This window comes from Caretta caretta, chromosome 7 (assembly GCF_965140235.1).
Source record: "Caretta caretta isolate rCarCar2 chromosome 7, rCarCar1.hap1, whole genome shotgun sequence".
Lineage (NCBI taxonomy): Eukaryota > Metazoa > Chordata > Testudines > Cheloniidae > Caretta > Caretta caretta.
Genome location: NC_134212.1, coordinates 46323049 through 46337859, shown reverse-complemented (window position 1 = coordinate 46337859; position 14811 = coordinate 46323049). Strand labels below are relative to the sequence as shown.

Below are 14811 nucleotides of genomic sequence, written 5' to 3'. Positions count from 1 at the left end.
GAAAAGCAGGGAAGCACAGCATCATGTGGGATCTCTGCTCCAGATGTTAATGAACCTATGCCTGCACACACCCAGCTCAGCAATTATCAGACCAATTCTAGTAATGAATCCTTGATTGATATCCAAAATACTGAAGCAGCCTTGTTACATTGTGAGCTCCCTGGAAGAAAACACCGCTCAGCCAAGAGTGATCAGCTCCTATTGTTTAGCCTAATGAAAACCCTTGAGTCATCAGTTTACCCACAAACAAATCTAGTGTTCTCCCTTGAACCATTGTTGTTTCTCTACAAAAAACCCTGCCTATGTTCAAGTAAGTGTTGTGATGCATAGACCCAAACTCTGTATCAGTGCCACTGGGACTCCATCTCCTGACTGACTGTGCTGGGGGCTCTGCCTGTCTCCAATACTCAGGACCCTGAGCTACCACCATCAGAGATGGCAGGTTTGTAGAAATTTTGGTGGTGCCCAGAACCCACCCCCCAAACTCTGTCACCCACCTGCCTAAGGCTCTGGGAGGGAGTTTGGGTGGGGGGGGGAGGAGGTCAGGGGTGCAGGTCCTGGGTGAGGATTAGGGTGCAGGAGGGGTGCAGGGTGCAGGCTCTGGGAAGGAGTTTGGGTGCTGGGTGGGGGGGTGCAGGAGGGGGTGGGGGGTGCAGGCTCTGGGCTGGGGGTGGGGTGTAGGAGGAGGTGAGGGGTGCAGGCTCTGGGAGGGAGTTTGGGGGTCAGAGGGGGTGCAGAGGGAGGCTGGAAGGGAGTTTGGGGGCAGGAGGGGGTGTGTGGGAAGGGGGAAGGGGTGCAGGCTCTAGGAGGGAGTTTGGGGATAGGAGGGGTGCAGGGGTGAAGGCTGAGGATGAGAGGTTTGGGGTGTGGGAGGGGTTCAGGGCTGGGACAGAGGATTAGGGTGCAGGGGAATGAGGGCTCTGTCTGGGGCTGGGGTTGAGGGGTTTGGGGCATTGGAGAGGCTCAGGGCTAGGGCAGAAGGTCAGTGTAAGGGCAGCCTGCCCTGCCATTATTGAATGGGGGGCACTAGGACCCTGTGGCAGCAGTTGATGCGGGGAGCAGGCGGAGCAGAGTCAGCGTGAGCTGCAGGCGCCGGGAGAGGGGAGCGGGGGTAGCAAGTGGGGGCCGGGGGACACTCAGGGGAGGTGCGGGGGGGGGGGTCAGCAGGTGGGGCCAGGGGAGAGACCCAGCCGCAAACATTGGTGGAGCTGGGCCCCTGGGCACCATGAGTGAATATTGCTGAGAGAGTAATTTAAAACCCCAGATATGTAAGTAGATCAGGAAATGTCTAGGAAGACGCGATTAGGTTTATTCCTTTTATTCGTTATGGCTTGTGGATTCTTCTGTGCTAGCCCCAGGTGCTTTTGTTTTGCTTGTAACCTTTAAGATGGACCTCAAGAAAGCTATTCTTCATGCTTATTCCTTGTAGTTGTTTTTTTTAAATCTAGCAAAAGCCTAAATTCCCAGATGTATTTTCTTTCTTTCTTTTTTATTAATAAAATTTACCTTTTTTAAGAACAGAATTGGATTTTTGTGTCTGAAGAGGTTTGTGCACATGTTGTTTAATTAGCTGGTGGCAACAGCTGATTTCCTTTGTTTTTCTTTCTCAGCTCTTCCCCGGGGGGGAGGGGGGTAAAGGGCTTGAGGGTACCCCACAGGAAGGAATTCCCAAGTGTGCTTTTCTGAGTTCTCAAAGGGGTTCTGCACTTGGGTGGTGGCAGCATCTATCAATCCAAGGCCAGAGAAAAGGTGTAACCCTGAAAGTTTAATGCAAGCCTGGAGTGGCCAGTATTAATTTTTAGGTTTCAGAGGAACAGCCGTGTTACTCTGTATTCGCAAAAAGAAAAGGAGTACTTGTGGCACCTTAGAGACTAACCAATTTATTTGAGCATGAGCTTTCGTGAGCCACAGCTCACTTCATCAGATGCGTACCGTGGAAACTGCAGCAGACTTTATATACACACAGAGAATATGAAACAATTCATCAGATGCGTACCGTGGAAACTGCAGCAGACTTTATATACACACAGAGAATATGAAACAATATTGTTTCATATTCTCTGTGTGTATATAAAGTCTGCTGCAGTTTCCACGGTACGCATCTGATGAAGTGAGCTGTGGCTCACGAAAGCTCATGCTCAAATAAATTGGTTAGTCTCTAAGGTGCCACAAGTACTCCTTTTCTTTTTATTAATTTTTAGAATCCTTGCGGGCCCCCACCTTCTGTACTCGAAGTGCCAGGGTAGGAAATTAGCCTTGACACCTTCGTCTGCAGCCAGATTAAAAGAGCAGCCATGAGCTGAGAAGCAGGAAGTCACATCCTCACATTCCATCTAAATTACATTAAAACAATGTGATATCAGGCTGTTAAGATGGAGACCCCATCCTAATGGCACCCATTGTCACCAGATAAAGAAACAGATCTTAAGATGATTAAAGAAAACTGAGTTTGATAGCATCCTGTCTGTCAAGAAATCACTTATCAATAGCTGTGGTTGCAAAATCCTCATTTCTTTATTGTTTTGTCATTATGGTCCCACTTCCCTATTGTTTATCTGTATAGTCTCTGTCCGGTTCTTTAATTGTTTCTGTCTGTTACATAATTAATTTTGCTGGGTGTAAATTAATTAAGGTGGTGGGGTAGGATTGGTTAGAGAATTTTGTTACATGATGTTAGGATTGGTTAGTAAAATTTTAGTATGATGATTGGTTAAGGTATAGCTAAAAAGGACTTAAATTTCACTATATAAACTGGGGTCCAAAAGGAAGTTCTTTGGGAACCAACTCCAGGACAGAGCCCCAAAGATCAGAGCTGCCAGACCTCAACACTGTGCCAATGACACCGTGCAGAAACTGGAGTCCTCCAGGTGGACCTGATCCTGACTGGCCATCAAGAAAAGTTCATCTATCTTATTGGGAGTGGAGAGCACTGTATGTCTAGCATGTGCATTTTGTTTGGGGTAATTGTTAATAAATACAGGTTATGTAGTATCTTACTGTGTAAGACTCTTTCACCGATAAAAGGTCCTGCACACCTGCTGAAGTAGTATACACCTGGAGCCCTACGTATTGGGAAAGGGTGTGGGTATTTAAATTGACAAGGTTAATTACACCCTGAGCCCTATGAATTGGGTATGGGCGGCCCTCAGCCCTACGAATTGGGTCAGGGTAGGTGCTTTTCACCTGGAGCCCTATGAATTAGGAAAAGGTGGGGATGCCTAAATTAACCTGTACCTTAATGTGTGCAGGTAACAACCTCAGGCAAGCACTGAAGAGCTCTAGTCAGTCTTCTATGGTACTCAGAAGAGGAACTCCCTTTTCTGCACATTAGTAGAACTGCCAGTTATGGGATGGCATAGAACCATATGATCTGAAGGGGCCGCAAGGGTCATCTAGTCTAACCCCCTGCCAAGGTGCAGGTAAGTACATCAAGTGGTTGACTTTCGGCTGTGCAGCAACACATCTTTCTCCTCGTCAGAGCAATCTACCTCTAAGTTATGGAACCAAGAAGAAGCCAAGCCTGGAAGCAGAGGACCTGCAGGTTGGGGTGCAGGATCAGCCTGTCACTTTGAGAGAGCAGGAGGGGAATGGGCCAAAATGGAACTGGAGGACATATTGCCATCTGTGTCAAGTAAGAAAACCAGATTTGTTTTGGCCAGGAGGGGGCAATCAGAACAACTCTCGCTTTGTCTTGTAGAATTTTCAACTGGACCTTGGATAGAAGAGGAAATCAGGGGAAGGGCATACAAGAGGTCTCTGTCCCATGGGAGGATGAGGGAATCTCCAAGTGAATGCTTCCTCAGGCCAGCCCTGAAGCAGTAACAAGGACAATTCTTGTTCTGGTAAGTAGTGAAGAGATCTGTAGTTGCGTTTCCCCAAAGGACAAATATGTCTTGAAGCACCTCTAAGTTGAGTTCCCATTTATGGTCGTGAGAAAAGTTACAACTGAGACTGTAGGCTGTCACGTTCTGTATCCCTGGTAGACAGACAGCTGAACTGAGCACATTGTGATGGATGCACCAGTTCCAAAATTTGAGTGCTTCCATGCTTACAGAGGGAGATCTGGCACCCCCTGGTGATTATGTAAAATATATAGGTCATATTGTCCATTGTGATCTTTGAGTGGGTTTTCCTGGTGAAAGGCAGAAAGTGTGCGCAGGTGTTCCTGATGGCCCTTAGCTCCAAAAGATTGATATGGAGGGTCACTTGCCTGGAACCTTGAGTTTCCCAAATTTAATAAAATCATATTTGGTCATGACAGCTTGGTAGTTCGTGACTCTGATGAATACACCTTTCTCCCAAAGAGATCTAGCCTTTTCCAATCCCAACTGTATGGGGTCGACTTGGCGTGATGTTGCTTGCCTCATGCATTAACTGCATCCACTGTGATGGAGTTGTGTTGCGGATGTTGAAATAGAAAGTCTGCTTGGGGAGGGATGTAGTATTTTTTTGTCAGCTCTCTTGCTGGTCGATCTGATGGAGGCTGGTGTCTGTCAGATGACTTTGGCAGGATCTAGAATCGCCTCATTATTTGGAAGGGCAATTGTGGATGTGGAGGAGGTGTGCAGACTATCTACCAGCTTGTGATGTGTAGCTGCCACCTCCTATAGGGAATTTGCAGCTTATTCATCACCTTCTATGTAATGTCTTGGAAGTTCTTGAAATCATCAACTAGTGATGGGGGGTGGAGGGGGCAGGATTATAGCCTTAGCTGGTGAAGATGAGAAGTCTGTTGGAGGGGTAGCTTCCCTTTTGAACCTTTCCTCCTGTTCCTCAAAAGCTTCCGTCTCCTCTGGTTCAGGGACAGTGATTCTGTAGGAGAGTATCTGGTAGACTCTCTCTGAGAGACACTAAATACCCATGAAGTATGGGATCTGTACATTTTCCAGAGATCCCGATATGGCCATTGTGGGTGAAGGACATGGATGGTGTAGGGTACACAAGGAGGCCTGTACCAAAATCATGGGTTAGCTCAATGGAATTGAGGGGGACCCTTTTATTGTGATGGTGGGCCATGATGAGAAGCCAAGGAAGTGACTTCCTCTTGGTCACTGTCAGACTCATCACCAGGTAAGGGTAGTGTTGACCGGGGTATTGGTGGTATGTGGCCCAGAGCCGAGGGTGATTCCGGGCACCAGAATGTGTTCGGTACCAGGGCCTCAGTTCCGAATAATGGGGATTGTGGTTCTTCCCCATCAGGTCTCTAGGGTACCAGAACTCTTATGGTACTGTTGGCAAACTCGGTACCACAGAGATGTGTCCATGGTACGTTGTCGGTACCAATGGCTGTGAAGGTGCAGCGCATTCCCTAGATGAGAGCTTTGTTACACCCGGTACCAAAGGTTTTCTCGGTGTTGGTTCATTTGTCTTTGCCCATAGGGGGCACTACTGCTGTCTCATGGCCTGAGCCCCTGCCATCTCTAGTAATCACTCACAGTGATTAATCCCGTAGAATTTTCAACAGGACCTTCTCAAATAAAATAATCTTTTATAATGAAAAGGGTTAGGCAACCGAAATGTAGGGGTCACTACCAGCTCTCTGTACCTCCTGATAGACACAGCATAGAAGGCTCAGGTCATGGTGAGCAGAAGCGTGTGAGCAAAGATGGATTCGTGCCACCTTTGTGGTCTTTTGAGTCTGCATTGCTGCAAGGGTCAAACAGTTCCTGAAGTAAGATAGAGCCTAGGGCTGCACTAACTTATAGCAGCATCTCTAGAACTACCTGTGTGGTGCATTGTAGCTCAGAATTCCTCAATTAGGGCTGTCAAACGATTAAAAAAATTCATTGCGATTAATCGCGCTCTTAAAAAAATTCATTGTGATTAATCGCGCTCTTAAAAATAGAATACCATTTATTTAAATATTTTTGGATGTTTTCTACATTTTCAACTATATTGATTTCAATTACAACACAGAATACAAAGTGTACAGTGCTCACCTTATATTTATTTTTGATTACAAATATATTCACAGTAAAAAACAAAAGAATTAGTATTTTTCAGTTCATCTAATACAAGTACTGTAGTGCAATTTCTTTTCAATTCGAACTTACAAATGTAGAATTATGTACAAAAAAACCCTGGATTCAAAAATAAAACAATGTAAAACTTTAGAGCCTACAAGTCCACTTAATACTACTTCAGTCAATCGCTCAGACAAACAAGTTTGGTTACAATTTGCAGGAAATAATGATGCCCACGTCTTGTTTACAATGTCACCTGAAAGTGAGAACAGGTGTTCACATGGCACTGTTGTAGCTGGCGTCACAAGATATTTACGTACCACATCTGCTAAAGATTCATATGTCCCTTCATGCTTCAATCACCATTCCAGAGGACATGCGTCCATTCCGATGACAGGTTTTGCTCGTTACTGATCCAAAGCAGAGCGGAATGACATATGTTCATTTTCATAATCTGAGTCAGATGCCACCAACAGAAGATTGATTTTCTTTTTTTTTGGTGGTTCGGGTTCTGTAGTTTCCGCATCAGAGTGTTTCTCCTTTAAGACTTCTGAAAGCATGCTCCACACCTCGTCCCTCTCAGATTTTGGTTGGCACTTCAGATTCTTAAACCTTGGGTCGAGTGCTGTAGCTATTTTAAGAAATCTCACATTGGCACCTTCTTTGTGTTTTGTCAAATCTGCTGTGACAGTGTTCTTAAAACAAACGTGCTGGGTCATCATCCTAGACTGCTATAACATGAAATATATGGCAGAATGTGGGTAAAACAGAACAGGAGACGTACAATTCTCCCCCAAGGAGTTCAGTCACAAATTTAATTAATGCACTATTTTTTTTTTAATGAGCATCATCAGCATGGAAGCATGTCCTCTGGAATGGTGGCCCAAACATGAAGGGGCATACGAATGTTGAGCATATCTGGCATGTAAACACCTTGCAACGCCGACTTCAAAAGTGAGAACAGGCCATGCAAACACCTGTTCCCACTTTCAGGTGACATTGTAAATAAGAAGCAGGCAGCATTATCTCCTGTAAATGTAAGCAAACTTGTTTGTCTTAGCGATTAGCTGAACAAGAAGTAGTACTGAGAGGACTTGTAGGCGCTAAAGTTTTACATTTTTTTGTTTTTGAGTGCAGTTATATAACAAAAAAAAATCTACATTTGTAAGTTACACTTTCACAATAGATTTCACTACAATACTTTTCAGAGTAACAGCCCTGTTAGTCTGTATTCGCAAAAAAAAAAAGGAGTACTTGTGGCACCTTAGAGACTAACCAATTTATTTGAGCATAAGCTTTCGTGAGCTATAGCTCACTTCATTGGATGCATACTGTGGAAAGTGTAGAAGATCTTTTTATACACACAAAGCATGAAAAAATGGGTGTTTACCACTACAAAAGGTTTTCTCTTCCCCCACCCCACTCTCCTGCTGGTAATAGCTTATCTAAAGTGATCACTCTCCTTACAATGTGTATGATAATCAAGTTGGGCCATTTCCAGTACAAATCCAGGTTTTCTCGCCCCCCCCCCCCCACAAACCCACTGTCCTGTTGGTAATAGCTTATCTAAAGTGATCACTCTCCTTACATGTATGATAATCAAGGTGGGCCATTTCCAGCACAAATCCAGGGTTTAACAAGAACGTCTGAGGGGGGCGGGGGGTAGGAAAAAACAAGGGGAAATAGGCTACCTTGCATAATGACTTAGCCACTCCCAGTCTCTATTCAAGCCTAAGTTAATTGTATCCAATTTGCAAATGAATTCCAATTCAACAGTCTCTCGCTGGAGTCTGGTTTTGAAGTTTTTTTGTTGTAATATCGCAACTTTCATGTCTGTAATCGCGTGACCAGAGAGATTGAAGTGTTCTCCGACTGGTTTATGAATGTTATAATTCTTGACATCTGATTTGTGTCCATTTATTCTTTTACATAGAGACTGTCCAGTTTGACCAATGTACATGGCAGAGGGGCATTGCTGGCACATGATGGCATATATCACATTGGTGGATGTGCAGGTGAACGAGCCTCTGATAGTGTGGCTGATGTTATTAGGCCCTGTGATGTTGTCCCCTGAATAGATATGTGGGCACAGTTGGCAATGGGCTTTGTTGCAAGGATAGGTTCCTGGATTAGTGGTTCTGTTGTGTGGTATGTGGTTGCTGGTGAGTATTTGCTTCAGGTTGGGGGGCTGTCTGTAGGCAAGGACTGGCCTGTCTCCCAAGATTTGTGAGAGTGTTGGGTCATCCTTCAGGATAGGTTGTAGATCCTTAATAATGCATTGGAGCAGTTTTAGTTGGGGGCGGAAGGTGACGGCTAGTGGCATTCTGTTATTTTCTTTGTTAGGCCTGTCCTGTAGTAGGTGACTTCTGGGAACTCTTCTGGCTCTATTAATCTGTTTCTTCACTTCTGCAGGTGGGTATTGTAGTTGTAAGAATGCTTGATAGAGATCTTGTAGGTGTTTGTCTCTGTCTGAGGGGTTGGAGCAAATGCGGTTGTATCGCAGAGCTTGGCTGTAGACAATAGATCGCGTGGTGTGGTCAGGGTGAAAGCTGGAGGCATGTAGGTAGGAATAGTGGTCAGTAGGTTTCCGGTATAGGGTGGTGTTTATGTGACCATCGTTTATTAGCACTGTAGTGTCCAGGAAGTGGATCTCTTGTATGGACTGGACCAGGCTGAGGTTGATGGTGGGATGGAAATTGTTGAAATCATGGTGGAATTCCTCAAGGGCTTCTTTTCTATGTGTCCAGATGATGAAGATGTCATCAATATAGCACAAGTAGAGTAGGGGCGTTAGGGGATGAGAGCTGAGGAAGCGTTGTTCTAAGTCAGCCATAAAAATGTTGGCATGCTGTGGGGCAATTTGGGTACCCATAGCAGTGCCGCTGATTTGAAGGTATACATTGTCCCCAAATGTAAAATAGTTATGGGTAAGGACAAAGTCACAAAGTTCAGCCACCAGGTTAGCCGTGACATTATCGGGGATAGTGTTCTTGGCGGCTTGTAGTCCATCTTTGTGTGGAATGTTGGTGTAGAGGGCTTCTACTTCCATAGTGGCCAGCATGGTGTTATCAGGAAGATCACCGATAGATTGTTGTTTCCTCAGGAAGTCAGTGGTGTCTCGAAGGTAGCTGGGAGTGTGGTAGCATAGGGCCTGAGAAGGGAGTCTACATAGCCAGACAATCCTGCTGTCAGGGTGCCAATGCCTGAGATGATGGGGCGCCCAGGATTTCCAGGTTTATGGATCTTGGGTAGTAGATAGAATATCCCAGGTCGGGGTTCCAGGGGTGTGTCTGTGCGGATTTGATCTTGTGCTTTTTCAGGGAGTTTCTTGAGCAAATGCTGTAGTTGCTTTTGGTAACTCTCAGTGGGATCAGAGGGTAATGGCTTGTAGAAAGTTGTGTTGGAGAGCTGCCGAGCAGCCTCTTGTTCATATTCCGACCTATTCATGATGACAACAGCACCTCCTTTGTCAGCCTTTTTGATTATGATGTCAGAGTTGTTTCTGAGGCTGTGGATGGCATTGCGTTCCGCATGGCTGAGGTTATGGGGCAAGTGATGCTGCTTTTCCACAATTTCAGCCCGTGCACGTCGGCGGAAGCACTCTATGTAGAAGTCCAGTCTGCTGTCTCGACCTTCAGGAGGAATCCACCTAGAATCCTTCTTTCTGTAGTGTTGGTGGGGAGGTCTCTGTGGATTAGTATGTTGTTCAGAGGTGTGTTGGAAATATTCCTTGAGTCGGAGACGTTGAAAATAGAATTCTAGGTCACCACAGAACTGTATCATGTTCGTGGGGATGGAGGGGCAGAAGGAGAGGCCCCGAGATAGGACAGCTGCTTCTGCTGGGCTAAGAGTATAGTTGGATAGGTTAAAAATATTGCTGGGTGGGTTGAGGGAACCATTGCTGTGGCCCCTTGTAGCATGTAGTAGTTTAGAAAGTTTAGTGTCCTTTTTCTTTTGTAGAGAAGCAAAGTGTGTGTTGTAAATGGCTTGTCTAGTTTTAGTAAAGTCCAGCCACGAGGAAGTTTGTGTGGAAGGTTGGTTTTTTATGAGAGTATCCATTTTTGAGAGCTCATTCTTTATCTTTCCCTGTTTGCTGTAGAGGATCTTGATCAGGTGGTTCCGCAGTTTCTTTGAGAGCGTGTGGCACAAGCTGTCAGCATAGTCTGTGTGGTATATAGATTGTAATGGATTTTTTACCTTCAGTCCTTTTGGTATGATGTCCACCTGTTTGCGTTTGGAAAGGAAGATGATGTCTGTCTGTATCTGAAAACCTGGATTTGTGCTGGAAATGGCCCAACTTGGTTATCATACACATTGTAAGGAGAGTGATCACTTTAGATAAGCTATTACCAGCAGGAGAGTGGGGTGGGGGGAGAGAAAACCTTTTGTAGTGGTAAACACCCATTTTTTCATGCTTTGTGTGTATAAAAAGATCTTCTATACTTTCCACAGTATGCATCCAATGAAGTGAGCTGTAGCTCACGAAAGCTTATGCTCAAATAAATTGGTTAGTCTCTAAGGTGCCACAAGTACTCCTTTTCTTTTCACTACAATACTTGTATGAGGTGAATTGAAAAATACTATTTCCTTTGTTTTTCATTTTTACAGTGCAAATATTTGTAATAAAAAATAATATAAAGTGAGCACTGTACACTTTGCAATCTGTCTTGTAATAGAAATCAGTATATTTGAAAATGTAGAAAAACATCCAAAAATATTCATTTCAATTGGTATTCTATTGTTTAACAGTGTGATTAATTGCGATTAATTTTATTAATCGCGATTAATTTTTTTTAGTTAATAGCGTGAGTTAACTACAACTAATCGACAGCCCTACATGCAATTCTATAGGTATACTCCTTTCCACTTCTAGGACTGCCCTCTCCGCTGGGGCTTGCAAATGAGGGGTACATTGGCTATATGCTGCTCCTGCGTAAGGGGAATTCTCCTTGGCTCCTGGTGGCTCTTATGTGGTTCCATATGCTGTTGCAACTGCATACAGGGATAGCAGGGGCCAGAAGTGGCCCTATTCTTATTTTATTACAAAATACATGTTCAGTGTTGCTATATTGAATGTATTGATTTTGCAGTAAGTCTGTTGTTTGATCTATGCGCAGTGTTATAGATTTGCTTCACTAATTTTTCTTCCCCCACTACTCCTTGCCTTTTGTAGATGCATGAATACTGAAAACAAACAACCTAATTATAGTAATTTAACTGTAGGGAGGTACTTCATCACCACCAAATGGAAGTTTAAGGTGTATCCCTAACATTAATTTAAACCAACATTGACTGCAGCCCTGTATTGCATTTTCTTTGCTTGGTTGTGAATCCAAAACCTCTAGCTTTTTCTCTTGGTATTTCTTTCTCTCTCTCTTCTTTAGAACACAGGAACTGCCATTCTGGATCTCATCAAGAGTTCATCTCGCCAGTATTCTGTTACAGACAGTGTCCAGCACCAGATGTTTCAGAGGAAGGTGCAAGAAACCCTTCAATAGGCATTTATGGGGGGATAACTTGCCCTGAGATTCTCCTTTTAACCCCCCAATAATTAGAGATTTGCTTGTGCCCTAAAGTATGTTTATTTTCCTTCCCAAACTATTGTTTATTCTTTTAATATTTGCTATAACAACTCTGAATATTCTTATTAACCATATACAGGTTGACTTCTTTTTTTTAATCCTAGGGTCTTCGCCACAGTAATGAAATGTGCTACAGCGTTCCACAGGCTAATTGTGTTGTGTGAAGAATAATTTCCCATCATCAGTTTTGAATTTGCCACCTTTCAATTTCATTCAATAGCTCTCCGTTTTTGTGTTATAAGAGTGAATAGAAGTTCCCAGTCTACCCTCTCAAGAGCATTTATCATGGCCTCCCATTCATCTCCTGAGAGAGCCTTATTCTTTTCAATCATGAGCATTTCCATACCTCTAATAATTTGCATTGTCCATCTCTGAACCCCTTCTTATGCTGCATCATTTGTAGTTGGGATGCCTTGAACTGAACACAGCAATCTAGGTGAAAGCATATAATTGACTTATATAATGATATTTCATATTTATCATTTTTCTAAAAAATTTCCTCAGACATCCTAATATTTTGTTTGTTTTGGCTGCTGCTGCACATTGAGCGGATATGTTCACACTGAGGCTCAAATGTTTCCCCCGAATTAATAGTTAATTTAGATCCTAGTAAGCTGTACAAGTAGTTCAGATTATTTCCTCCACCGTGCATTACTTTGCATTTGTCAGCTTTGCATTTTAGCTGGCATCATGTTGTCTATTTACCTTGTGTGGATAAGTCCATCTGAAGTTCCTCAGTCTTCTCCAGTGTTGACCACTCAAGTAATTTTGTGTCATCTGCAGATTTTGCTACTTCATTGCTTTACCCCCTTTTCCAGGTAATTAATAAATATATTATACAACACAGGTCCTAGTACAGAATCCCCAGGACACCCCATTGTTATCTTTTGCCATGATGAAAATTGACTATATTCTAAATTCCCAGTGCCTGATGTTCCCAGTGAGGGTTTAGCTGCTGGTCCATAAGGGGGTTTAAGTAGGCTTCCATTCAAGGCACTCTTCAAATATTTCAGTAGGTGGATTCAGAGCTGCTGTACTTACCACTGTGCCAGGTCCAAAGGAGGAAGCAAGTGCAAGCCCCTTGAAGGCACAAACCAGCAGTATGACTGAAAAAGAACCTATGAACTCCAATAACATTTTCCATACAGGACACTGTAACTCGCCTGATACCTAGCAGTGCACCTTCTAGGGACCACATTCATCCCTGTGCTGACATGGGAACAGAGGGGATGAGGCTTGCAGCTCTCCTATTCAAGGACTGTGGGAGTGTGTCGGGCCCCAGTGCAGGCTACGTCTAACTTGTGCCCCTACTGCAATGGTCACTATGGACTACTGTAGAGATACAGATTCTGCCCTGGCCATGCTCCTTCCTTACCTCTTCCCTGGAACAATTTGTGCCCTGAACTTCGTGGAGGTGGAACAGAACTGGTGGACACAGCTCTGAAACGAGTGCAGGGACCCATGCACCAGTAGGTATTCCCCAGAGGAGTTTTGCCTAAAACACAACCCTTTTGCTACAGCCTCACTGGTACAAAGGGGTCAGAGGGCCAATGAGGAATCTGGCCCCAGATGTCCAAATCTTAACATTTTTGGTTTTCTGTGAAAAAGCCATAGGATCCATATGCTTTCTTTATCTCACTGATTATAGCAAAAGCGTATGCTGGAGCTCCTCAGCTCTCCAAAGCAAAGGCTGAGCTTGTTAGTGTTGAGGCATCTAGACTATCAAACCATCCTTTTCATGCTTTCCCCTACTATATAATGTCACCCCCATAGCAAAGACAATATACAACTGTTGTTTTGTGGCTGGGAAGAGTTTCCTCTGTAACTCACGGCTAAGGCGTGAACACACTGCATGAAACACCCCATCCAAAAGATGGGAAATGGAACCTCTCATGCTGTTCTTCAACTTCTAATTTCTTACATACTAGGATAAGGGAATCCACAGTCCTTACTTTAGAGAGAGGATTTTGGACATTACCAGGCCTCCAGGTCACTTTCTCTTCAGAGGTTCTTTACTCTTACAGTGGACTGCAACTCGCTTAATTCTCCCTCTTTCATAATATCAATAAGGTGAGGCCCTTATTTTCTATGTGTACCTGGAAGATAAAAAACATCTATATTTACATTTGAACCTTTCAAAGGAGCCCCTCAGCAGCCTGGTACAGCATCCAGCTCAAGCTGATAGCCCAATCCTGCAAAGTGTTGATCATCTCATATGGTATCTGCATGCCTTCAATTGGGTACATAAGCAATCATGTAACATAGTAGGCATTTATGCATGGTGAAACATGATGCAGAAGACCAAGTGACTTAACCACCCTCTAAAGTTAAACACCAGGTCTTCTTTTCCTGTATATCCTGACTTCTTGAAGTATGTTATTGCTTGTATAGTAATGTCTCTGTGGCTGGTCGGCGTGGGCATAACCACACTTTCTTGGAACCCTTAGTGAACAGTACTCCATTTCTCTGACTCATTTTAAAACATTTTGTTTCCACTTCCCAGCAATATTTACAGAACTATTATTCTGTATACAGTATATGTTATTTATTCGGTGCCCATTTACTTTGGCCTGAGAGCAAGGAACAATGAATCAGGGCTTCTGGGTTCTACTCTGGTTCTGCCTTTGCTACATAATACTACATGCTACATAATACAAGTAATTTTACCTTTCTGTGCCTCAGTTTCCCTATATGTAAAATGGGAATAATGATACCAGTCTCATAGGTAGGGAGAACTGATTTCAATATACATCCTAGGGAAAAATACACAATGAAGTATACTACATACTAATGAAGAACAGTAAAAATCTATCTGAAACTAACTAAAATAATGAGATACAAATCTAAATCAATATAACTGTCTGCTGCCAAATGCCTTTTGAAGTAAAGTATTTATTCTGCACAAATACAACGCCCTTGTTATCTCTCCATGGTGGTTTGTTTTTTTTTTTGGTTTTTTGTTTTGTTTTTTTGAGCTAAGGACTCTGAGAACAGGAGTAAATCTAGTCGCTAGACCGCGGCTCAACAAGTCTATAAGGGCCTGGCTGGCCTTTATTTAGTGACTATACTTTTAGTTAATACTATTATTTGTTCAGTACCTTATTGTCACATTCAGCATCAGTGAAAAATACCCTCTCCTCTAGGAACACCACCTTTCCACCTTTTAGTTAGTTTTCCTTCCTTATAGTCCCTTCATTCATATATCTCCTTTGGATTTCGTTTTCTCCAGTAACTCCTATCTCCTACTTCCTTATGGTCTTCACTCC

General features: G+C 43.5%; 1 long non-coding RNA gene across 1 annotated transcript; it reads left to right on the top strand.

The window, feature by feature from the left end:
* Positions 1–297: 297 nt before the first annotated feature.
* On the top strand, positions 298–12391 carry LOC142072748 (uncharacterized). The gene is made up of 3 exons (XR_012669305.1): positions 298–442; positions 3698–3842; positions 11348–12391. It is a non-coding gene; the product is annotated as an uncharacterized LOC142072748 (long non-coding RNA).
* Positions 12392–14811: the final 2420 nt, after the last annotated feature.